At 40.6% G+C, this 19,454-nt stretch overlaps 23 non-coding genes across 23 annotated transcripts; all 23 read left to right on the top strand.

Moving 5' to 3' along the window:
• The first annotated feature begins 981 nt into the window (after positions 1–981).
• Positions 982–1,054, top strand: TRNAK-UUU (transfer RNA lysine (anticodon UUU)). The gene has a single exon. It is a non-coding gene; the product is annotated as a tRNA-Lys (tRNA).
• A 1,270-nt stretch (positions 1,055–2,324) lies between these two features.
• TRNAK-UUU (transfer RNA lysine (anticodon UUU)) lies at positions 2,325–2,397 on the top strand. Its single transcript has one exon. It is a non-coding gene; the product is annotated as a tRNA-Lys (tRNA).
• Positions 2,398–4,667: 2,270 nt separating this feature from the next.
• Positions 4,668–4,740, top strand: TRNAK-UUU (transfer RNA lysine (anticodon UUU)). The gene has a single exon. It is a non-coding gene; the product is annotated as a tRNA-Lys (tRNA).
• Positions 4,741–5,328: 588 nt separating this feature from the next.
• Positions 5,329–5,401, top strand: TRNAK-UUU (transfer RNA lysine (anticodon UUU)). The gene has a single exon. It is a non-coding gene; the product is annotated as a tRNA-Lys (tRNA).
• A 588-nt stretch (positions 5,402–5,989) lies between these two features.
• TRNAK-UUU (transfer RNA lysine (anticodon UUU)) lies at positions 5,990–6,062 on the top strand. The gene has a single exon. It is a non-coding gene; the product is annotated as a tRNA-Lys (tRNA).
• A 588-nt stretch (positions 6,063–6,650) lies between these two features.
• TRNAK-UUU (transfer RNA lysine (anticodon UUU)) lies at positions 6,651–6,723 on the top strand. Its single transcript has one exon. It is a non-coding gene; the product is annotated as a tRNA-Lys (tRNA).
• A 609-nt stretch (positions 6,724–7,332) lies between these two features.
• Positions 7,333–7,405, top strand: TRNAK-UUU (transfer RNA lysine (anticodon UUU)). The gene has a single exon. It is a non-coding gene; the product is annotated as a tRNA-Lys (tRNA).
• Positions 7,406–7,993: 588 nt separating this feature from the next.
• Positions 7,994–8,066, top strand: TRNAK-UUU (transfer RNA lysine (anticodon UUU)). The gene has a single exon. It is a non-coding gene; the product is annotated as a tRNA-Lys (tRNA).
• A 908-nt stretch (positions 8,067–8,974) lies between these two features.
• Positions 8,975–9,047, top strand: TRNAK-UUU (transfer RNA lysine (anticodon UUU)). Its single transcript has one exon. It is a non-coding gene; the product is annotated as a tRNA-Lys (tRNA).
• A 588-nt stretch (positions 9,048–9,635) lies between these two features.
• On the top strand, positions 9,636–9,708 carry TRNAK-UUU (transfer RNA lysine (anticodon UUU)). The gene has a single exon. It is a non-coding gene; the product is annotated as a tRNA-Lys (tRNA).
• A 929-nt stretch (positions 9,709–10,637) lies between these two features.
• On the top strand, positions 10,638–10,710 carry TRNAK-UUU (transfer RNA lysine (anticodon UUU)). The gene has a single exon. It is a non-coding gene; the product is annotated as a tRNA-Lys (tRNA).
• Positions 10,711–11,298: 588 nt separating this feature from the next.
• On the top strand, positions 11,299–11,371 carry TRNAK-UUU (transfer RNA lysine (anticodon UUU)). The gene has a single exon. It is a non-coding gene; the product is annotated as a tRNA-Lys (tRNA).
• A 268-nt stretch (positions 11,372–11,639) lies between these two features.
• TRNAK-UUU (transfer RNA lysine (anticodon UUU)) lies at positions 11,640–11,712 on the top strand. Its single transcript has one exon. It is a non-coding gene; the product is annotated as a tRNA-Lys (tRNA).
• A 588-nt stretch (positions 11,713–12,300) lies between these two features.
• TRNAK-UUU (transfer RNA lysine (anticodon UUU)) lies at positions 12,301–12,373 on the top strand. The gene has a single exon. It is a non-coding gene; the product is annotated as a tRNA-Lys (tRNA).
• A 1,270-nt stretch (positions 12,374–13,643) lies between these two features.
• Positions 13,644–13,716, top strand: TRNAK-UUU (transfer RNA lysine (anticodon UUU)). Its single transcript has one exon. It is a non-coding gene; the product is annotated as a tRNA-Lys (tRNA).
• A 588-nt stretch (positions 13,717–14,304) lies between these two features.
• On the top strand, positions 14,305–14,377 carry TRNAK-UUU (transfer RNA lysine (anticodon UUU)). The gene has a single exon. It is a non-coding gene; the product is annotated as a tRNA-Lys (tRNA).
• Positions 14,378–14,965: 588 nt separating this feature from the next.
• On the top strand, positions 14,966–15,038 carry TRNAK-UUU (transfer RNA lysine (anticodon UUU)). The gene has a single exon. It is a non-coding gene; the product is annotated as a tRNA-Lys (tRNA).
• Positions 15,039–15,626: 588 nt separating this feature from the next.
• TRNAK-UUU (transfer RNA lysine (anticodon UUU)) lies at positions 15,627–15,699 on the top strand. The gene has a single exon. It is a non-coding gene; the product is annotated as a tRNA-Lys (tRNA).
• Positions 15,700–16,308: 609 nt separating this feature from the next.
• On the top strand, positions 16,309–16,381 carry TRNAK-UUU (transfer RNA lysine (anticodon UUU)). Its single transcript has one exon. It is a non-coding gene; the product is annotated as a tRNA-Lys (tRNA).
• A 929-nt stretch (positions 16,382–17,310) lies between these two features.
• On the top strand, positions 17,311–17,383 carry TRNAK-UUU (transfer RNA lysine (anticodon UUU)). The gene has a single exon. It is a non-coding gene; the product is annotated as a tRNA-Lys (tRNA).
• A 588-nt stretch (positions 17,384–17,971) lies between these two features.
• TRNAK-UUU (transfer RNA lysine (anticodon UUU)) lies at positions 17,972–18,044 on the top strand. Its single transcript has one exon. It is a non-coding gene; the product is annotated as a tRNA-Lys (tRNA).
• A 588-nt stretch (positions 18,045–18,632) lies between these two features.
• Positions 18,633–18,705, top strand: TRNAK-UUU (transfer RNA lysine (anticodon UUU)). Its single transcript has one exon. It is a non-coding gene; the product is annotated as a tRNA-Lys (tRNA).
• Positions 18,706–19,293: 588 nt separating this feature from the next.
• On the top strand, positions 19,294–19,366 carry TRNAK-UUU (transfer RNA lysine (anticodon UUU)). The gene has a single exon. It is a non-coding gene; the product is annotated as a tRNA-Lys (tRNA).
• Positions 19,367–19,454: the final 88 nt, after the last annotated feature.

Consider the following 19,454-nt stretch of genomic DNA (forward strand, 5'->3'; position numbering starts at 1 on the left):
AGAGCATAAGGGTTCAAGTCCCTGTTCAGGCGTACTTGCTAAAGCAAGCTGTCAAATGTCTTAATTGAGCACATCTTTGATTTTCCACTGAGTCTTTGCTTCTTTATTGTCGTGTTCTACTGTGCAAAACTGAGGGTATAGAAGCAGCTTGAGAAAAACTTTGTTTTTTGCAGAAACAACCCTTCTATGTCTGTTTAGCAAATTTTGGGCACATTGTTGATTTTCCACCAAAGCTTTGTTTCTTTACCTCCATATTTTATGTTGAGACACTTAGAGGAGCTAAGAAGAGCATTTTTCAGAGCCTGGATAGCTCAGTCGGTAGAGTATCAGACTTTTAATCTGAGGGTCCAGGGTTCAAGTCCCTGTTCAGGCGTACTTGCTAAAGCAAGCTGTCAAATGTCTTTATTGAGCACATCTTTGATTTTCCACTGAGTCTCTGCATCTTCAGTGCCGTGTTCTACTGTGCAAAACCAAGGGTATAGAAGCAGCTTGAGAACATCTTTGCTTATTGCAGAAACAACCCTTCTATGTCTGTTTAGCAGATTTTGAGCACATTTTTGATTTTCCACCAAAGCTTTGTTTCTTTACCTCCATATTTTATGTTAAGACGCTTAGAGGAGCTAAGAAGAGCATTTTTCAGAGCCTGGATAGCTCAGTCGGTAGAGCATCAGACTTTTAATCTGAGGTCCAGGGTTCAAGTCCCTGTTCAAGCGTACTTGCTAAAGCAAGCTGTCAAATGTCTTTATTGAGCACATCTTTGATTTTCCACTGAGTCTCTGCATCTTCAGTGCCGTGTTCTACTGTGCAAAACCAAGGGTATAGAAGCAGCTTGAGAACATCTTTGCTTATTGCAGAAACAACCCTTCTATGTCTGTTTAGCAGATTTTGAGCACATTTTTGATTTTCCACCAAAGCTTTGTTTCTTTACCTCCATATTTTATGTTAAGACGCTTAGAGGAGCTAAGAAGAGCATTTTTCAGAGCCTGGATAGCTCAGTCGGTAGAGCATCAGACTTTTAATCTGAGGGTCCAGGGTTCAAGTCCCTGTTCAGGCGTCCTTGCTAAAGCAAGCTGTCAAATGTCTTTATTGAGCACATCTTTGATTTTCCACTGAGTCTCTGCATCTTCAGTGCCGTGTTCTACTGTGCAAAACCAAGGGTATAGAAGCAGCTTGAGAACATCTTTGCTTATTGCAGAAACAACCCTTCTATGTCTGTTTAGCAGATTTTGAGCACATTTTTGATTTTCCACCAAAGCTTTGTTTCTTTACCTCCATATTTTATGTTAAGACGCTTAGAGGAGCTAAGAAGAGCATTTTTCAGAGCCTGGATAGTTCAGTCGGTAGAGCATAAGGGTTCAAGTCCCTGTTCAGGCGTACTTGCTAAAGCAAGCTGTCAAATGTCTTAATTGAGCACATCTTTGATTTTCCACTGAGTCTTTGCTTCTTTATTGTCGTGTTCTACTGTGCAAAACTGAGGGTATAGAAGCAGCTTGAGAAAAACTTTGTTTTTTGCAGAAACAACCCTTCTATGTCTGTTTAGCAAATTTTGGGCACATTGTTGATTTTCCACCAAAGCTTTGTTTCTTTACCTCCATATTTTATGTTGAGACACTTAGAGGAGCTAAGAAGAGCATTTTTCAGAGCCTGGATAGCTCAGTCGGTAGAGTATCAGACTTTTAATCTGAGGGTCCAGGGTTCAAGTCCCTGTTCAGGCGTACTTGCTAAAGCAAGCTGTCAAATGTCTTTATTGAGCACATCTTTGATTTTCCACTGAGTCTCTGCATCTTCAGTGCCGTGTTCTACTGTGCAAAACCAAGGGTATAGAAGCAGCTTGAGAACATCTTTGCTTATTGCAGAAACAACCCTTCTATGTCTGTTTAGCAGATTTTGAGCACATTTTTGATTTTCCACCAAAGCTTTGTTTCTTTACCTCCATATTTTATGTTAAGACGCTTAGAGGAGCTAAGAAGAGCATTTTTCAGAGCCTGGATAGCTCAGTCGGTAGAGCATCAGACTTTTAATCTGAGGGTCCAGGGTTCAAGTCCCTGTTCAAGCGTACTTGCTAAAGCAAGCTGTCAAATGTCTTTATTGAGCACATCTTTGATTTTCCACTGAGTCTCTGCATCTTCAGTGCCGTGTTCTACTGTGCAAAACCAAGGGTATAGAAGCAGCTTGAGAACATCTTTGCTTATTGCAGAAACAACCCTTCTATGTCTGTTTAGCAGATTTTGAGCACATTTTTGATTTTCCACCAAAGCTTTGTTTCTTTACCTCCATATTTTATGTTAAGACGCTTAGAGGAGCTAAGAAGAGCATTTTTCAGAGCCTGGATAGCTCAGTCGGTAGAGCATCAGACTTTTAATCTGAGGGTCCAGGGTTCAAGTCCCTGTTCAGGCGTCCTTGCTAAAGCAAGCTGTCAAATGTCTTTATTGAGCACATCTTTGATTTTCCACTGAGTCTCTGCATCTTCAGTGCCGTGTTCTACTGTGCAAAACCAAGGGTATAGAAGCAGCTTGAGAACATCTTTGCTTATTGCAGAAACAACCCTTCTATGTCTGTTTAGCAGATTTTGAGCACATTTTTGATTTTCCACCAAAGCTTTGTTTCTTTACCTCCATATTTTATGTTAAGACGCTTAGAGGAGCTAAGAAGAGCATTTTTCAGAGCCTGGATAGTTCAGTCGGTAGAGCATAAGGGTTCAAGTCCCTGTTCAGGCGTACTTGCTAAAGCAAGCTGTCAAATGTCTTAATTGAGCACATCTTTGATTTTCCACTGAGTCTTTGCTTCTTTATTGTCGTGTTCTACTGTGCAAAACTGAGGGTATAGAAGCAGCTTGAGAAAAACTTTGTTTTTTGCAGAAACAACCCTTCTATGTCTGTTTAGCAAATTTTGGGCACATTGTTGATTTTCCACCAAAGCTTTGTTTCTTTACCTCCATATTTTATGTTAAGACGCTTAGAGGAGCTAAGAAGAGCATTTTTCAGAGCCTGGATAGCTCAGTTGGTAGAGCATCAGACTTTTAATCTGTGGTCCAGGGTTCAAGTCCCTGTTCAAGCGTACTTGCTAAAGCAAGCTGTCAAATGTCTTTATTGAGCACATCTTTGATTTTCCACTGAGTCTCTGCATCTTCAGTGCCGTGTTCTACTGTGCAAAACCAAGGGTATAGAAGCAGCTTGAGAACATCTTTGCTTATTGCAGAAACAACCCTTCTATGTCTGTTTAGCAGATTTTGAGCACATTTTTGATTTTCCACCAAAGCTTTGTTTCTTTACCTCCATATTTTATGTTAAGACGCTTAGAGGAGCTAAGAAGAGCATTTTTCAGAGCCTGGATAGCTCAGTCGGTAGAGCATCAGACTTTTAATCTGAGGTCCAGGGTTCAAGTCCCTGTTCAAGCGTACTTGCTAAAGCAAGCTGTCAAATGTCTTTATTGAGCACATCTTTGATTTTCCACTGAGTCTCTGCATCTTCAGTGCCGTGTTCTACTGTGCAAAACCAAGGGTATAGAAGCAGCTTGAGAACATCTTTGCTTATTGCAGAAACAACCCTTCTATGTCTGTTTAGCAGATTTTGAGCACATTTTTGATTTTCCACCAAAGCTTTGTTTCTTTACCTCCATATTTTATGTTAAGACGCTTAGAGGAGCTAAGAAGAGCATTTTTCAGAGCCTGGATAGCTCAGTCAGTAGAGCATCAGACTTTTAATCTGAGGGTCCAGGGTTCAAGTCCCTGTTCAGGCGTCCTTGCTAAAGCAAGCTGTCAAATGTCTTTATTGAGCACATCTTTGATTTTCCACTGAGTCTCTGCATCTTCAGTGCCGTGTTCTACTGTGCAAAACCAAGGGTATAGAAGCAGCTTGAGAACATCTTTGCTTATTGCAGAAACAACCCTTCTATGTCTGTTTAGCAGATTTTGAGCACATTTTTGATTTTCCACCAAAGCTTTGTTTCTTTACCTCCATATTTTATGTTAAGACGCTTAGAGGAGCTAAGAAGAGCATTTTTCAGAGCCTGGATAGTTCAGTCGGTAGAGCATAAGGGTTCAAGTCCCTGTTCAGGCGTACTTGCTAAAGCAAGCTGTCAAATGTCTTAATTGAGCACATCTTTGATTTTCCACTGAGTCTTTGCTTCTTTATTGTCGTGTTCTACTGTGCAAAACTGAGGGTATAGAAGCAGCTTGAGAAAAACTTTGTTTTTTGCAGAAACAACCCTTCTATGTCTGTTTAGCAAATTTTGGGCACATTGTTGATTTTCCACCAAAGCTTTGTTTCTTTACCTCCATATTTTATGTTGAGACACTTAGAGGAGCTAAGAAGAGCATTTTTCAGAGCCTGGATAGCTCAGTCGGTAGAGTATCAGACTTTTAATCTGAGGGTCCAGGGTTCAAGTCCCTGTTCAGGCGTACTTGCTAAAGCAAGCTGTCAAATGTCTTTATTGAGCACATCTTTGATTTTCCACTGAGTCTCTGCATCTTCAGTGCCGTGTTCTACTGTGCAAAACCAAGGGTATAGAAGCAGCTTGAGAACATCTTTGCTTATTGCAGAAACAACCCTTCTATGTCTGTTTAGCAGATTTTGAGCACATTTTTGATTTTCCACCAAAGCTTTGTTTCTTTACCTCCATATTTTATGTTAAGACGCTTAGAGGAGCTAAGAAGAGCATTTTTCAGAGCCTGGATAGCTCAGTCGGTAGAGCATCAGACTTTTAATCTGAGGGTCCAGGGTTCAAGTCCCTGTTCAGGCGTCCTTGCTAAAGCAAGCTGTCAAATGTCTTTATTGAGCACATCTTTGATTTTCCACTGAGTCTCTGCATCTTCAGTGCCGTGTTCTACTGTGCAAAACCAAGGGTATAGAAGCAGCTTGAGAACATCTTTGCTTATTGCAGAAACAACCCTTCTATGTCTGTTTAGCAGATTTTGAGCACATTTTTGATTTTCCACCAAAGCTTTGTTTCTTTACCTCCATATTTTATGTTAAGACGCTTAGAGGAGCTAAGAAGAGCATTTTTCAGAGCCTGGATAGTTCAGTCGGTAGAGCATAAGGGTTCAAGTCCCTGTTCAGGCGTACTTGCTAAAGCAAGCTGTCAAATGTCTTAATTGAGCACATCTTTGATTTTCCACTGAGTCTTTGCTTCTTTATTGTCGTGTTCTACTGTGCAAAACTGAGGGTATAGAAGCAGCTTGAGAAAAACTTTGTTTTTTGCAGAAACAACCCTTCTATGTCTGTTTAGCAAATTTTGGGCACATTGTTGATTTTCCACCAAAGCTTTGTTTCTTTACCTCCATATTTTATGTTAAGACGCTTAGAGGAGCTAAGAAGAGCATTTTTCAGAGCCTGGATAGCTCAGTCGGTAGAGCATCAGACTTTTAATCTGAGGGTCCAGGGTTCAAGTCCCTGTTCAGGCGTACTTGCTAAAGCAAGCTGTCAAATGTCTTTATTGAGCACATCTTTGGTTTTCCACTGAGTCTCTGCATCTTCAGTGCCGTGTTCTACTGTGCAAAACCAAGGGTATAGAAGCAGCTTGAGAACATCTTTGCTTATTGCAGAAACAACCCTTCTATGTCTGTTTAGCAGATTTTGAGCACATTTTTGATTTTCCACCAAAGCTTTGTTTCTTTACCTCCATATTTTATGTTAAGACGCTTAGAGGAGCTAAGAAGAGCATTTTTCAGAGCCTGGATAGTTCAGTCGGTAGAGCATCAGGGTTCAAGTCCCTGTTCAGGCGTACTCGCTAAAGCAAGCTGTCAAATGTCTTAATTGAGCACATCTTTGATTTTCCACTGAGTCTTTGCTTCTTTATTGTCGTGTTCTACTGTGCAAAACTGAGGGTATAGAAGCAGCTTGAGAAAATCTTTGTTTTTTGCAGAAACAACCCTTCTATGTCTGTTTAGCAAATTTTGGGCACATTGTTGATTTTCCACCAAAGCTTTGTTTCTTTACCTCCATATTTTATGTTAAGACGCTTAGAGGAGCTAAGAAGAGCATTTTTCAGAGCCTGGATAGCTCAGTCGGTAGAGCATCAGACTTTTAATCTGAGGGTCCAGGGTTCAAGTCCCTGTTCAGGCGTACTTGCTAAAGCAAGCTGTCAAATGTCTTTATTGAGCACATCTTTGATTTTCCACTGAGTCTCTGCATCTTCAGTGCCGTGTTCTACTGTGCAAAACCAAGGGTATAAAAGCAGCTTGAGAACATCTTTGCTTATTGCAGAAACAACCCTTCTATGTCTGTTTAGCAGATTTTGAGCACATTTTTGATTTTCCACCAAAGCTTTGTTTCTTTACCTCCATATTTTATGTTAAGACGCTTAGAGGAGCTAAGAAGAGCATTTTTCAGAGCCTGGATAGTTCAGTCGGTAGAGCATCAGGGTTCAAGTCCCTGTTCAGGCGTACTTGCTAAAGCAAGCTGTCAAATGTCTTAATTGAGCACATCTTTGATTTTCCACTGAGTCTTTGCTTCTTTATTGTCGTGTTCTACTGTGCAAAACTGAGGGTATAGAAGCAGCTTGAGAAAATCTTTGTTTTTTGCAGAAACAACCCTTCTATGTCTGTTTAGCAAATTTTGGGCACATTGTTGATTTTCCACCAAAGCTTTGTTTCTTTACCTCCATATTTTATGTTGAGACACTTAGAGGAGCTAAGAAGAGCATTTTTCAGAGCCTGGATAGCTCAGTCGGTAGAGCATCAGACTTTTAATCTGAGGGTCCAGGGTTCAAGTCCCTGTTCAGGCGTACTTGCTAAAGCAAGCTGTCAAATGTCTTTATTGAGCACATCTTTGATTTTCCACTGAGTCTCTGCATCTTCAGTGCCGTGTTCTACTGTGCAAAACCAAGGGTATAGAAGCAGCTTGAGAACATCTTTGCTTATTGCAGAAACAACCCTTCTATGTCTGTTTAGCAGATTTTGAGCACATTTTTGATTTTCCACCAAAGCTTTGTTTCTTTACCTCCATATTTTATGTTAAGACGCTTAGAGGAGCTAAGAAGAGCATTTTTCAGAGCCTGGATAGCTCAGTCGGTAGAGCATCAGACTTTTAATCTGAGGGTCCAGGGTTCAAGTCCCTGTTCAAGCGTACTTGCTAAAGCAAGCTGTCAAATGTCTTTATTGAGCACATCTTTGATTTTCCACTGAGTCTCTGCATCTTCAGTGCCGTGTTCTACTGTGCAAAACCAAGGGTATAGAAGCAGCTTGAGAACATCTTTGCTTATTGCAGAAACAACCCTTCTATGTCTGTTTAGCAGATTTTGAGCACATTTTTGATTTTCCACCAAAGCTTTGTTTCTTTACCTCCATATTTTATGTTAAGACGCTTAGAGGAGCTAAGAAGAGCATTTTTCAGAGCCTGGATAGCTCAGTCGGTAGAGCATCAGACTTTTAATCTGAGGGTCCAGGGTTCAAGTCCCTGTTCAGGCGTCCTTGCTAAAGCAAGCTGTCAAATGTCTTTATTGAGCACATCTTTGATTTTCCACTGAGTCTCTGCATCTTCAGTGCCGTGTTCTACTGTGCAAAACCAAGGGTATAGAAGCAGCTTGAGAACATCTTTGCTTATTGCAGAAACAACCCTTCTATGTCTGTTTAGCAGATTTTGAGCACATTTTTGATTTTCCACCAAAGCTTTGTTTCTTTACCTCCATATTTTATGTTAAGACGCTTAGAGGAGCTAAGAAGAGCATTTTTCAGAGCCTGGATAGTTCAGTCGGTAGAGCATAAGGGTTCAAGTCCCTGTTCAGGCGTACTTGCTAAAGCAAGCTGTCAAATGTCTTAATTGAGCACATCTTTGATTTTCCACTGACTCTTTGCTTCTTTATTGTCGTGTTCTACTGTGCAAAACTGAGGGTATAGAAGCAGCTTGAGAAAAACTTTGTTTTTTGCAGAAACAACCCTTCTATGTCTGTTTAGCAAATTTTGGGCACATTGTTGATTTTCCACCAAAGCTTTGTTTCTTTACCTCCATATTTTATGTTAAGACGCTTAGAGGAGCTAAGAAGAGCATTTTTCAGAGCCTGGATAGCTCAGTCGGTAGAGCATCAGACTTTTAATCTGAGGGTCCAGGGTTCAAGTCCCTGTTCAGGCGTACTTGCTAAAGCAAGCTGTCAAATGTCTTTATTGAGCACATCTTTGATTTTCCACTGAGTCTCTGCATCTTCAGTGCCGTGTTCTACTGTGCAAAACCAAGGGTATAAAAGCAGCTTGAGAACATCTTTGCTTATTGCAGAAACAACCCTTCTATGTCTGTTTAGCAGATTTTGAGCACATTTTTGATTTTCCACCAAAGCTTTGTTTCTTTACCTCCATATTTTATGTTAAGACGCTTAGAGGAGCTAAGAAGAGCATTTTTCAGAGCCTGGATAGTTCAGTCGGTAGAGCATCAGGGTTCAAGTCCCTGTTCAGGCGTACTTGCTAAAGCAAGCTGTCAAATGTCTTAATTGAGCACATCTTTGATTTTCCACTGAGTCTTTGCTTCTTTATTGTCGTGTTCTACTGTGCAAAACTGAGGGTATAGAAGCAGCTTGAGAAAATCTTTGTTTTTTGCAGAAACAACCCTTCTATGTCTGTTTAGCAAATTTTGGGCACATTGTTGATTTTCCACCAAAGCTTTGTTTCTTTACCTCCATATTTTATGTTAAGACGCTTAGAGGAGCTAAGAAGAGCATTTTTCAGAGCCTGGATAGTTCAGTCGGTAGAGCATAAGGGTTCAAGTCCCTGTTCAGGCGTACTTGCTAAAGCAAGCTGTCAAATGTCTTAATTGAGCACATCTTTGATTTTCCACTGAGTCTTTGCTTCTTTATTGTCGTGTTCTACTGTGCAAAACTGAGGGTATAGAAGCAGCTTGAGAAAAACTTTGTTTTTTGCAGAAACAACCCTTCTATGTCTGTTTAGCAAATTTTGGGCACATTGTTGATTTTCCACCAAAGCTTTGTTTCTTTACCTCCATATTTTATGTTAAGACGCTTAGAGGAGCTAAGAAGAGCATTTTTCAGAGCCTGGATAGCTCAGTCGGTAGAGCATCAGACTTTTAATCTGAGGGTCCAGGGTTCAAGTCCCTGTTCAGGCGTACTTGCTAAAGCAAGCTGTCAAATGTCTTTATTGAGCACATCTTTGATTTTCCACTGAGTCTCTGCATCTTCAGTGCCGTGTTCTACTGTGCAAAACCAAGGGTATAAAAGCAGCTTGAGAACATCTTTGCTTATTGCAGAAACAACCCTTCTATGTCTGTTTAGCAGATTTTGAGCACATTTTTGATTTTCCACCAAAGCTTTGTTTCTTTACCTCCATATTTTATGTTAAGACGCTTAGAGGAGCTAAGAAGAGCATTTTTCAGAGCCTGGATAGTTCAGTCGGTAGAGCATCAGGGTTCAAGTCCCTGTTCAGGCGTACTTGCTAAAGCAAGCTGTCAAATGTCTTAATTGAGCACATCTTTGATTTTCCACTGAGTCTTTGCTTCTTTATTGTCGTGTTCTACTGTGCAAAACTGAGGGTATAGAAGCAGCTTGAGAAAATCTTTGTTTTTTGCAGAAACAACCCTTCTATGTCTGTTTAGCAAATTTTGGGCACATTGTTGATTTTCCACCAAAGCTTTGTTTCTTTACCTCCATATTTTATGTTGAGACACTTAGAGGAGCTAAGAAGAGCATTTTTCAGAGCCTGGATAGCTCAGTCGGTAGAGCATCAGACTTTTAATCTGAGGGTCCAGGGTTCAAGTCCCTGTTCAGGCGTACTTGCTAAAGCAAGCTGTCAAATGTCTTTATTGAGCACATCTTTGATTTTCCACTGAGTCTCTGCATCTTCAGTGCCGTGTTCTACTGTGCAAAACCAAGGGTATAGAAGCAGCTTGAGAACATCTTTGCTTATTGCAGAAACAACCCTTCTATGTCTGTTTAGCAGATTTTGAGCACATTTTTGATTTTCCACCAAAGCTTTGTTTCTTTACCTCCATATTTTATGTTAAGACGCTTAGAGGAGCTAAGAAGAGCATTTTTCAGAGCCTGGATAGCTCAGTCGGTAGAGCATCAGACTTTTAATCTGAGGGTCCAGGGTTCAAGTCCCTGTTCAAGCGTACTTGCTAAAGCAAGCTGTCAAATGTCTTTATTGAGCACATCTTTGATTTTCCACTGAGTCTCTGCATCTTCAGTGCCGTGTTCTACTGTGCAAAACCAAGGGTATAGAAGCAGCTTGAGAACATCTTTGCTTATTGCAGAAACAACCCTTCTATGTCTGTTTAGCAGATTTTGAGCACATTTTTGATTTTCCACCAAAGCTTTGTTTCTTTACCTCCATATTTTATGTTAAGACGCTTAGAGGAGCTAAGAAGAGCATTTTTCAGAGCCTGGATAGTTCAGTCGGTAGAGCATAAGGGTTCAAGTCCCTGTTCAGGCGTACTTGCTAAAGCAAGCTGTCAAATGTCTTAATTGAGCACATCTTTGATTTTCCACTGAGTCTTTGCTTCTTTATTGTCGTGTTCTACTGTGCAAAACTGAGGGTATAGAAGCAGCTTGAGAAAAACTTTGTTTTTTGCAGAAACAACCCTTCTATGTGTGTTTAGCAAATTTTGGGCACATTGTTGATTTTCCACCAAAGCTTTGTTTCTTTACCTCCATATTTTATGTTAAGACGCTTAGAGGAGCTAAGAAGAGCATTTTTCAGAGCCTGGATAGCTCAGTCGGTAGAGCATCAGACTTTTAATCTGAGGGTCCAGGGTTCAAGTCCCTGTTCAGGCGTACTTGCTAAAGCAAGCTGTCAAATGTCTTTATTGAGCACATCTTTGATTTTCCACTGAGTCTCTGCATCTTCAGTGCCGTGTTCTACTGTGCAAAACCAAGGGTATAAAAGCAGCTTGAGAACATCTTTGCTTATTGCAGAAACAACCCTTCTATGTCTGTTTAGCAGATTTTGAGCACATTTTTGATTTTCCACCAAAGCTTTGTTTCTTTACCTCCATATTTTATGTTAAGACGCTTAGAGGAGCTAAGAAGAGCATTTTTCAGAGCCTGGATAGTTCAGTCGGTAGAGCATCAGGGTTCAAGTCCCTGTTCAGGCGTACTTGCTAAAGCAAGCTGTCAAATGTCTTAATTGAGCACATCTTTGATTTTCCACTGAGTCTTTGCTTCTTTATTGTCGTGTTCTACTGTGCAAAACTGAGGGTATAGAAGCAGCTTGAGAAAATCTTTGTTTTTTGCAGAAACAACCCTTCTATGTCTGTTTAGCAAATTTTGGGCACATTGTTGATTTTCCACCAAAGCTTTGTTTCTTTACCTCCATATTTTATGTTGAGACACTTAGAGGAGCTAAGAAGAGCATTTTTCAGAGCCTGGATAGCTCAGTCGGTAGAGCATCAGACTTTTAATCTGAGGGTCCAGGGTTCAAGTCCCTGTTCAGGCGTACTTGCTAAAGCAAGCTGTCAAATGTCTTTATTGAGCACATCTTTGATTTTCCACTGAGTCTCTGCATCTTCAGTGCCGTGTTCTACTGTGCAAAACCAAGGGTATAGAAGCAGCTTGAGAACATCTTTGCTTATTGCAGAAACAACCCTTCTATGTCTGTTTAGCAGATTTTGAGCACATTTTTGATTTTCCACCAAAGCTTTGTTTCTTTACCTCCATATTTTATGTTAAGACGCTTAGAGGAGCTAAGAAGAGCATTTTTCAGAGCCTGGATAGCTCAGTCGGTAGAGCATCAGACTTTTAATCTGAGGGTCCAGGGTTCAAGTCCCTGTTCAGGCGTCCTTGCTAAAGCAAGCTGTCAAATGTCTTTATTGAGCACATCTTTGATTTTCCACTGAGTCTCTGCATCTTCAGTGCCGTGTTCTACTGTGCAAAACCAAGGGTATAGAAGCAGCTTGAGAACATCTTTGCTTATTGCAGAAACAACCCTTCTATGTCTGTTTAGCAGATTTTGAGCACATTTTTGATTTTCCACCAAAGCTTTGTTTCTTTACCTCCATATTTTATGTTAAGACGCTTAGAGGAGCTAAGAAGAGCATTTTTCAGAGCCTGGATAGTTCAGTCGGTAGAGCATAAGGGTTCAAGTCCCTGTTCAGGCGTACTTGCTAAAGCAAGCTGTCAAATGTCTTAATTGAGCACATCTTTGATTTTCCACTGAGTCTTTGCTTCTTTATTGTCGTGTTCTACTGTGCAAAACTGAGGGTATAGAAGCAGCTTGAGAAAAACTTTGTTTTTTGCAGAAACAACCCTTCTATGTCTGTTTAGCAAATTTTGGGCACATTGTTGATTTTCCACCAAAGCTTTGTTTCTTTACCTCCATATTTTATGTTAAGACGCTTAGAGGAGCTAAGAAGAGCATTTTTCAGAGCCTGGATAGCTCAGTCGGTAGAGCATCAGACTTTTAATCTGAGGGTCCAGGGTTCAAGTCCCTGTTCAGGCGTACTTGCTAAAGCAAGCTGTCAAATGTCTTTATTGAGCACATCTTTGGTTTTCCACTGAGTCTCTGCATCTTCAGTGCCGTGTTCTACTGTGCAAAACCAAGGGTATAGAAGCAGCTTGAGAACATCTTTGCTTATTGCAGAAACAACCCTTCTATGTCTGTTTAGCAGATTTTGAGCACATTTTTGATTTTCCACCAAAGCTTTGTTTCTTTACCTCCATATTTTATGTTAAGACGCTTAGAGGAGCTAAGAAGAGCATTTTTCAGAGCCTGGATAGTTCAGTCGGTAGAGCATCAGGGTTCAAGTCCCTGTTCAGGCGTACTCGCTAAAGCAAGCTGTCAAATGTCTTAATTGAGCACATCTTTGATTTTCCACTGAGTCTTTGCTTCTTTATTGTCGTGTTCTACTGTGCAAAACTGAGGGTATAGAAGCAGCTTGAGAAAAACTTTGTTTTTTGCAGAAACAACCCTTCTATGTCTGTTTAGCAAATTTTGGGCACATTTTTGATTTTCCACCAAAGCTTTGTTTCTTTACCTCCATATTTTATGTTGAGACACTTAGAGGAGCTAAGAAGAGCATTTTTCAGAGCCTGGATAGCTCAGTCGGTAGAGTATCAGACTTTTAATCTGAGGGTCCAGGGTTCAAGTCCCTGTTCAGGCGTACTTGCTAAAGCAAGCTGTCAAATGTCTTTATTGAGCACATCTTTGATTTTCCACTGAGTCTCTGCATCTTCAGTGCCGTGTTCTACTGTGCAAAACCAAGGGTATAGAAGCAGCTTGAGAACATCTTTGCTTATTGCAGAAACAACCCTTCTATGTCTGTTTAGCAGATTTTGAGCACATTTTTGATTTTCCACCAAAGCTTTGTTTCTTTACCTCCATATTTTATGTTAAGACGCTTAGAGGAGCTAAGAAGAGCATTTTTCAGAGCCTGGATAGCTCAGTCGGTAGAGCATCAGACTTTTAATCTGAGGGTCCAGGGTTCAAGTCCCTGTTCAAGCGTACTTGCTAAAGCAAGCTGTCAAATGTCTTTATTGAGCACATCTTTGATTTTCCACTGAGTCTCTGCATCTTCAGTGCCGTGTTCTACTGTGCAAAACCAAGGGTATAGAAGCAGCTTGAGAACATCTTTGCTTATTGCAGAAACAACCCTTCTATGTCTGTTTAGCAGATTTTGAGCACATTTTTGATTTTCCACCAAAGCTTTGTTTCTTTACCTCCATATTTTATGTTAAGACGCTTAGAGGAGCTAAGAAGAGCATTTTTCAGAGCCTGGATAGCTCAGTCGGTAGAGCATCAGACTTTTAATCTGAGGGTCCAGGGTTCAAGTCCCTGTTCAGGCGTCCTTGCTAAAGCAAGCTGTCAAATGTCTTTATTGAGCACATCTTTGATTTTCCACTGAGTCTCTGCATCTTCAGTGCCGTGTTCTACTGTGCAAAACCAAGGGTATAGAAGCAGCTTGAGAACATCTTTGCTTATTGCAGAAACAACCCTTCTATGTCTGTTTAGCAGATTTTGAGCACATTTTTGATTTTCCACCAAAGCTTTGTTTCTTTACCTCCATATTTTATGTTAAGACGCTTAGAGGAGCTAAGAAGAGCATTTTTCAGAGCCTGGATAGTTCAGTCGGTAGAGCATAAGGGTTCAAGTCCCTGTTCAGGCGTACTTGCTAAAGCAAGCTGTCAAATGTCTTAATTGAGCACATCTTTGATTTTCCACTGAGTCTTTGCTTCTTTATTGTCGTGTTCTACTGTGCAAAACTGAGGGTATAGAAGCAGCTTGAGAAAAACTTTGTTTTTTGCAGAAACAACCCTTCTATGTCTGTTTAGCAAATTTTGGGCACATTGTTGATTTTCCACCAAAGCTTTGTTTCTTTACCTCCATATTTTATGTTAAGACGCTTAGAGGAGCTAAGAAGAGCATTTTTCAGAGCCTGGATAGCTCAGTCGGTAGAGCATCAGACTTTTAATCTGAGGGTCCAGGGTTCAAGTCCCTGTTCAGGCGTACTTGCTAAAGCAAGCTGTCAAATGTCTTTATTGAGCACATCTTTGGTTTTCCACTGAGTCTCTGCATCTTCAGTGCCGTGTTCTACTGTGCAAAACCAAGGGTATAGAAGCAGCTTGAGAACATCTTTGCTTATTGCAGAAACAACCCTTCTATGTCTGTTTAGCAGATTTTGAGCACATTTTTGATTTTCCACCAAAGCTTTGTTTCTTTACCTCCATATTTTATGTTAAGACGCTTAGAGGAGCTAAGAAGAGCATTTTTCAGAGCCTGGATAGTTCAGTCGGTAGAGCATCAGGGTTCAAGTCCCTGTTCAGGCGTACTCGCTAAAGCAAGCTGTCAAATGTCTTAATTGAGCACATCTTTGATTTTCCACTGAGTCTTTGCTTCTTTATTGTCGTGTTCTACTGTGCAAAACTGAGGGTATAGAAGCAGCTTGAGAAAATCTTTGTTTTTTGCAGAAACAACCCTTCTATGTCTGTTTAGCAAATTTTGGGCACATTGTTGATTTTCCACCAAAGCTTTGTTTCTTTACCTCCATATTTTATGTTAAGACGCTTAGAGGAGCTAAGAAGAGCATTTTTCAGAGCCTGGATAGCTCAGTCGGTAGAGCATCAGACTTTTAATCTGAGGGTCCAGGGTTCAAGTCCCTGTTCAGGCGTACTTGCTAAAGCAAGCTGTCAAATGTCTTTATTGAGCACATCTTTGATTTTCCACTGAGTCTCTGCATCTTCAGTGCCGTGTTCTACTGTGCAAAACCAAGGGTATAAAAGCAGCTTGAGAACATCTTTGCTTATTGCAGAAACAACCCTTCTATGTCTGTTTAGCAGATTTTGAGCACATTTTTGATTTTCCACCAAAGCTTTGTTTCTTTACCTCCATATTTTATGTTAAGACGCTTAGAGGAGCTAAGAAGAGCATTTTTCAGAGCCTGGATAGTTCAGTCGGTAGAGCATCAGGGTTCAAGTCCCTCTTCAGGCGTACTTGCTAAAGCAAGCTGTCAAATGTCTTAATTGAGCACATCTTTGATTTTCCACTGAGTCTTTGCTTCTTTATTGTCGTGTTCTACTGTGCAAAACTGAGGGTATAGAAGCAGCTTGAGAAAATCTTTGTTTTTTGCAGAAACAACCCTTCTATGTCTGTTTAGCAAATTTTGGGCACATTGTTGATTTTCCACCAAAGCTTTGTTTCTTTACCTCCATATTTTATGTTGAGACACTTAGAGGAGCTAAGAAGAGCATTTTTCAGAGCCTGGATAGCTCAGTCGGTAGAGCATCAGACTTTTAATCTGAGGGTCCAGGGTTCAAGTCCCTGTTCAGGCGTACTTGCTAAAGCAAGCTGTCAAATGTCTTTATTGAGCACATCTTTGATTTTCCACTGAGTCTCTGCATCTTCAGTGCCGTGTTCTACTGTGCAAAACCAAGGGTATAGAAGCAGCTTGAGAACATCTTTGCTTATTGCAGAAACAACCCTTCTATGTCTGTTTAGCAGATTTTGAGCACATTTTTGATTTTCCACCAAAGCTTTGTTTCTTTACCTCCATATTTTATGTTAAGACGCTTAGAGGAGCTAAGAAGAGCATTTTTCAGAGCCTGGATAGCTCAGTCGGTAGAGCATCAGACTTTTAATCTGAGGGTCCAGGGTTCAAGTCCCTGTTCAAGCGTACTTGCTAAAGCAAGCTGTCAAATGTCTTTATTGAGCACATCTTTGATTTTCCACTGAGTCTCTGCATCTTCAGTGCCGTGTTCTACTGTGCAAAACCAAGGGTATAGAAGCAGCTTGAGAACATCTTTGCTTATTGCAGAAACAACCCTTCTATGTCTGTTTAGCAGATTTTGAGCACATTTTTGATTTTCCACCAAAGCTTTGTTTCTTTACCTCCATATTTTATGTTAAGACGCTTAGAGGAGCTAAGAAGAGCATTTTTCAGAGCCTGGATAGCTCAGTCGGTAGAGCATCAGACTTTTAATCTGAGGGTCCAGGGTTCAAGTCCCTGTTCAGGCGTCCTTGCTAAAGCAAGCTGTCAAATGTCTTTATTGAGCACATCTTTGATTTTCCACTGAGTCTCTGCATCTTCAGTGCCGTGTTCTACTGTGCAAAACCAAGGGTATAGAAGCAGCTTGAGAACATCTTTGCTTATTGCAGAAACAACCCTTCTATGTCTGTTTAGCAGATTTTGAGCACATTTTTGATTTTCCACCAAAGCTTTGTTTCTTTACCTCCATATTTTATGTTAAGACGCTTAGAGGAGCTAAGAAGAGCATTTTTCAGAGCCTGGATAGTTCAGTCGGTAGAGCATAAGGGTTCAAGTCCCTGTTCAGGCGTACTTGCTAAAGCAAGCTGTCAAATGTCTTAATTGAGCACATCTTTGATTTTCCACTGAGTCTTTGCTTCTTTATTGTCGTGTTCTACTGTGCAAAACCAAGGGTATAGAAGCAGCTTGAGAACATCTTTGCTTATTGCAGAAACAACCCTTCTATGTCTGTTTAGCAGATTTTGAGCACATTTTTGATTTTCCACCAAAGCTTTGTTTCTTTACCTCCATATTTTATGTTAAGACGCTTAGAGGAGCTAAGAAGAGCATTTTTCAGAGCCTGGATAGCTCAGTCGGTAGAGCATCAGACTTTTAATCTGAGGGTCCAGGGTTCAAGTCCCTGTTCAAGCGTACTTGCTAAAGCAAGCTGTCAAATGTCTTTATTGAGCACATCTTTGATTTTCCACTGAGTCTCTGCATCTTCAGTGCCGTGTTCTACTGTGCAAAACCAAGGGTATAGAAGCAGCTTGAGAACATCTTTGCTTATTGCAGAAACAACCCTTCTATGTCTGTTTAGCAGATTTTGAGCACATTTTTGATTTTCCACCAAAGCTTTGTTTCTTTACCTCCATATTTTATGTTAAGACGCTTAGAGGAGCTAAGAAGAGCATTTTTCAGAGCCTGGATAGCTCAGTCGGTAGAGCATCAGACTTTTAATCTGAGGGTCCAGGGTTCAAGTCCCTGTTCAGGCGTACTTGCTAAAGCAAGCTGTCAAATGTCTTTATTGAGCACATCTTTGATTTTCCACTGAGTCTCTGCATCTTCAGTGCCGTGTTCTACTGTGCAAAACCAAGGGTATAGAAGCAGCTTGAGAACATCTTTGCTTATTGCAGAAACAACCCTTCTATGTCTGTTTAGCAGATTTTGAGCACATTTTTGATTTTCCACCAAAGCTTTGTTTCTTTACCTCCATATTTTATGTTAAGACGCTTAGAGGAGCTAAGAAGAGCATTTTTCAGAGCCTGGATAGTTCAGTCGGTAGAGCATAAGGGTTCAAGTCCCTGTTCAGGCGTACTTGCTAAAGCAAGCTGTCAAATGTCTTAATTGAGCACATCTTTGATTTTCCACTGAGTCTTTGCTTCTTTATTGTCGTGTTCTACTGTGCAAAACTGAGGGTATAGAAGCAGCTTGAGAAAAACTTTGTTTTTTGCAGAAACAACCCTTCTATGTCTGTTTAGCAAATTTTGGGCACATTGTTGATTTTCCACCAAAGCTTTGTTTCTTTACCTCCATATTTTATGTTAAGACGCTTAGAGGAGCTAAGAAGAGCATTTTTCAGAGCCTGGATAGCTCAGTCGGTAGAGCATCAGACTTTTAATCTGAGGGTCCAGGGTTCAAGTCCCTGTTCAGGCGTACTTGCTAAAGCAAGCTGTCAAATGTCTTTATTGAGCACATCTTTGGTTTTCCACTGAGTCTCTGCATCTTCAGTGCCGTGTTCTACTGTGCAAAACCAAGGGTATAGAAGCAGCTTGAGAACATCTTTGCTTATTGCAGAAACAACCCTTCTATGTCTGTTTAGCAGATTTTGAGCACATTTTTGATTTTCCACCAAAGCTTTGTTTCTTTACCTCCATATTTTATGTTAAGACGCTTAGAGGAGCTAAGAAGAGCATTTTTCAGAGCCTGGATAGTTCAGTCGGTAGAGCATCAGGGTTCAAGTCCCTGTTCAGGCGTACTCGCTAAAGCAAGCTGTCAAATGTCTTAATTGAGCACATCTTTGATTTTCCACTGAGTCTTTGCTTCTTTATTGTCGTGTTCTACTGTGCAAAACTGAGGGTATAGAAGCAGCTTGAGAAAATCTTTGTTTTTTGCAGAAACAACCCTTCTATGTCTGTTTAGCAAATTTTGGGCACATTGTTGATTTTCCACCAAAGCTTTGTTTCTTTACCTCCATATTTTATGTTAAGACGCTTAGAGGAGCTAAGAAGAGCATTTTTCAGAGCCTGGATAGCTCAGTCGGTAGAGCATCAGACTTTTAATCTGAGGGTCCAGGGTTCAAGTCCCTGTTCAGGCGTACTTGCTAAAGCAAGCTGTCAAATGTCTTTATTGAGCACATCTTTGATTTTCCACTGAGTCTCTGCATCTTCAGTGCCGTGTTCTACTGTGCAAAACCAAGGGTATAGAAGCAGCTTGAGAACATCTTTGCTTATTGCAGAAACAACCCTTCTATGTCTGTTCAGCAGATTTTGAGCACATTTTTGATTCTCCACCAAAGCTTTGTTTCTTTACCTCCATATTTTATGTTAAGACGCCTGGAGGAGCTAAGAAGAGCATTTTTCAGAGCCTGGATAGTTCAGTCGGTAGAGCATCAGGGTTCAAGTCCCTGTTCAGGCGTACTTGCTAAAGCAAGCTGTCAAATGTCTTAATTGAGCACATCTTTGATTTTCCACTGAGTCTTTGCTTCTTTATTGTCGTGTTCTACTGTGCAAAACTGAGGGTATAGAAGCAGCTTGAGAAAATCTTTGTTTTTTGCAGAAACAACCCTTCTATGTCTGTTTAGCAAATTTTGGGCACATTGTTGATTTTCCACCAAAGCTTTGTTTCTTTACCTCCATATTTTATGTTAAGACGCTTAGAGGAGCTAAGAAGAGCATTTTTCAGAGCCTGGATAGCTCAGTCGGTAGAGCATCAGACTTTTAATCTGAGGGTCCAGGGTTCAAGTCCCTGTTCAGGCGTACTTGCTAAAGCAAGCTGTCAAATGTCTTTATTGAGCACATCTTTGATTTTCCACTGAGTCTCTGCATCTTCAGTGCCGTGTTCTAC

Source organism: Eleutherodactylus coqui, chromosome 7 (genome assembly GCF_035609145.1).
Source record: "Eleutherodactylus coqui strain aEleCoq1 chromosome 7, aEleCoq1.hap1, whole genome shotgun sequence".
In the NCBI taxonomy this organism is placed as follows: domain Eukaryota; kingdom Metazoa; phylum Chordata; class Amphibia; order Anura; family Eleutherodactylidae; genus Eleutherodactylus; species Eleutherodactylus coqui.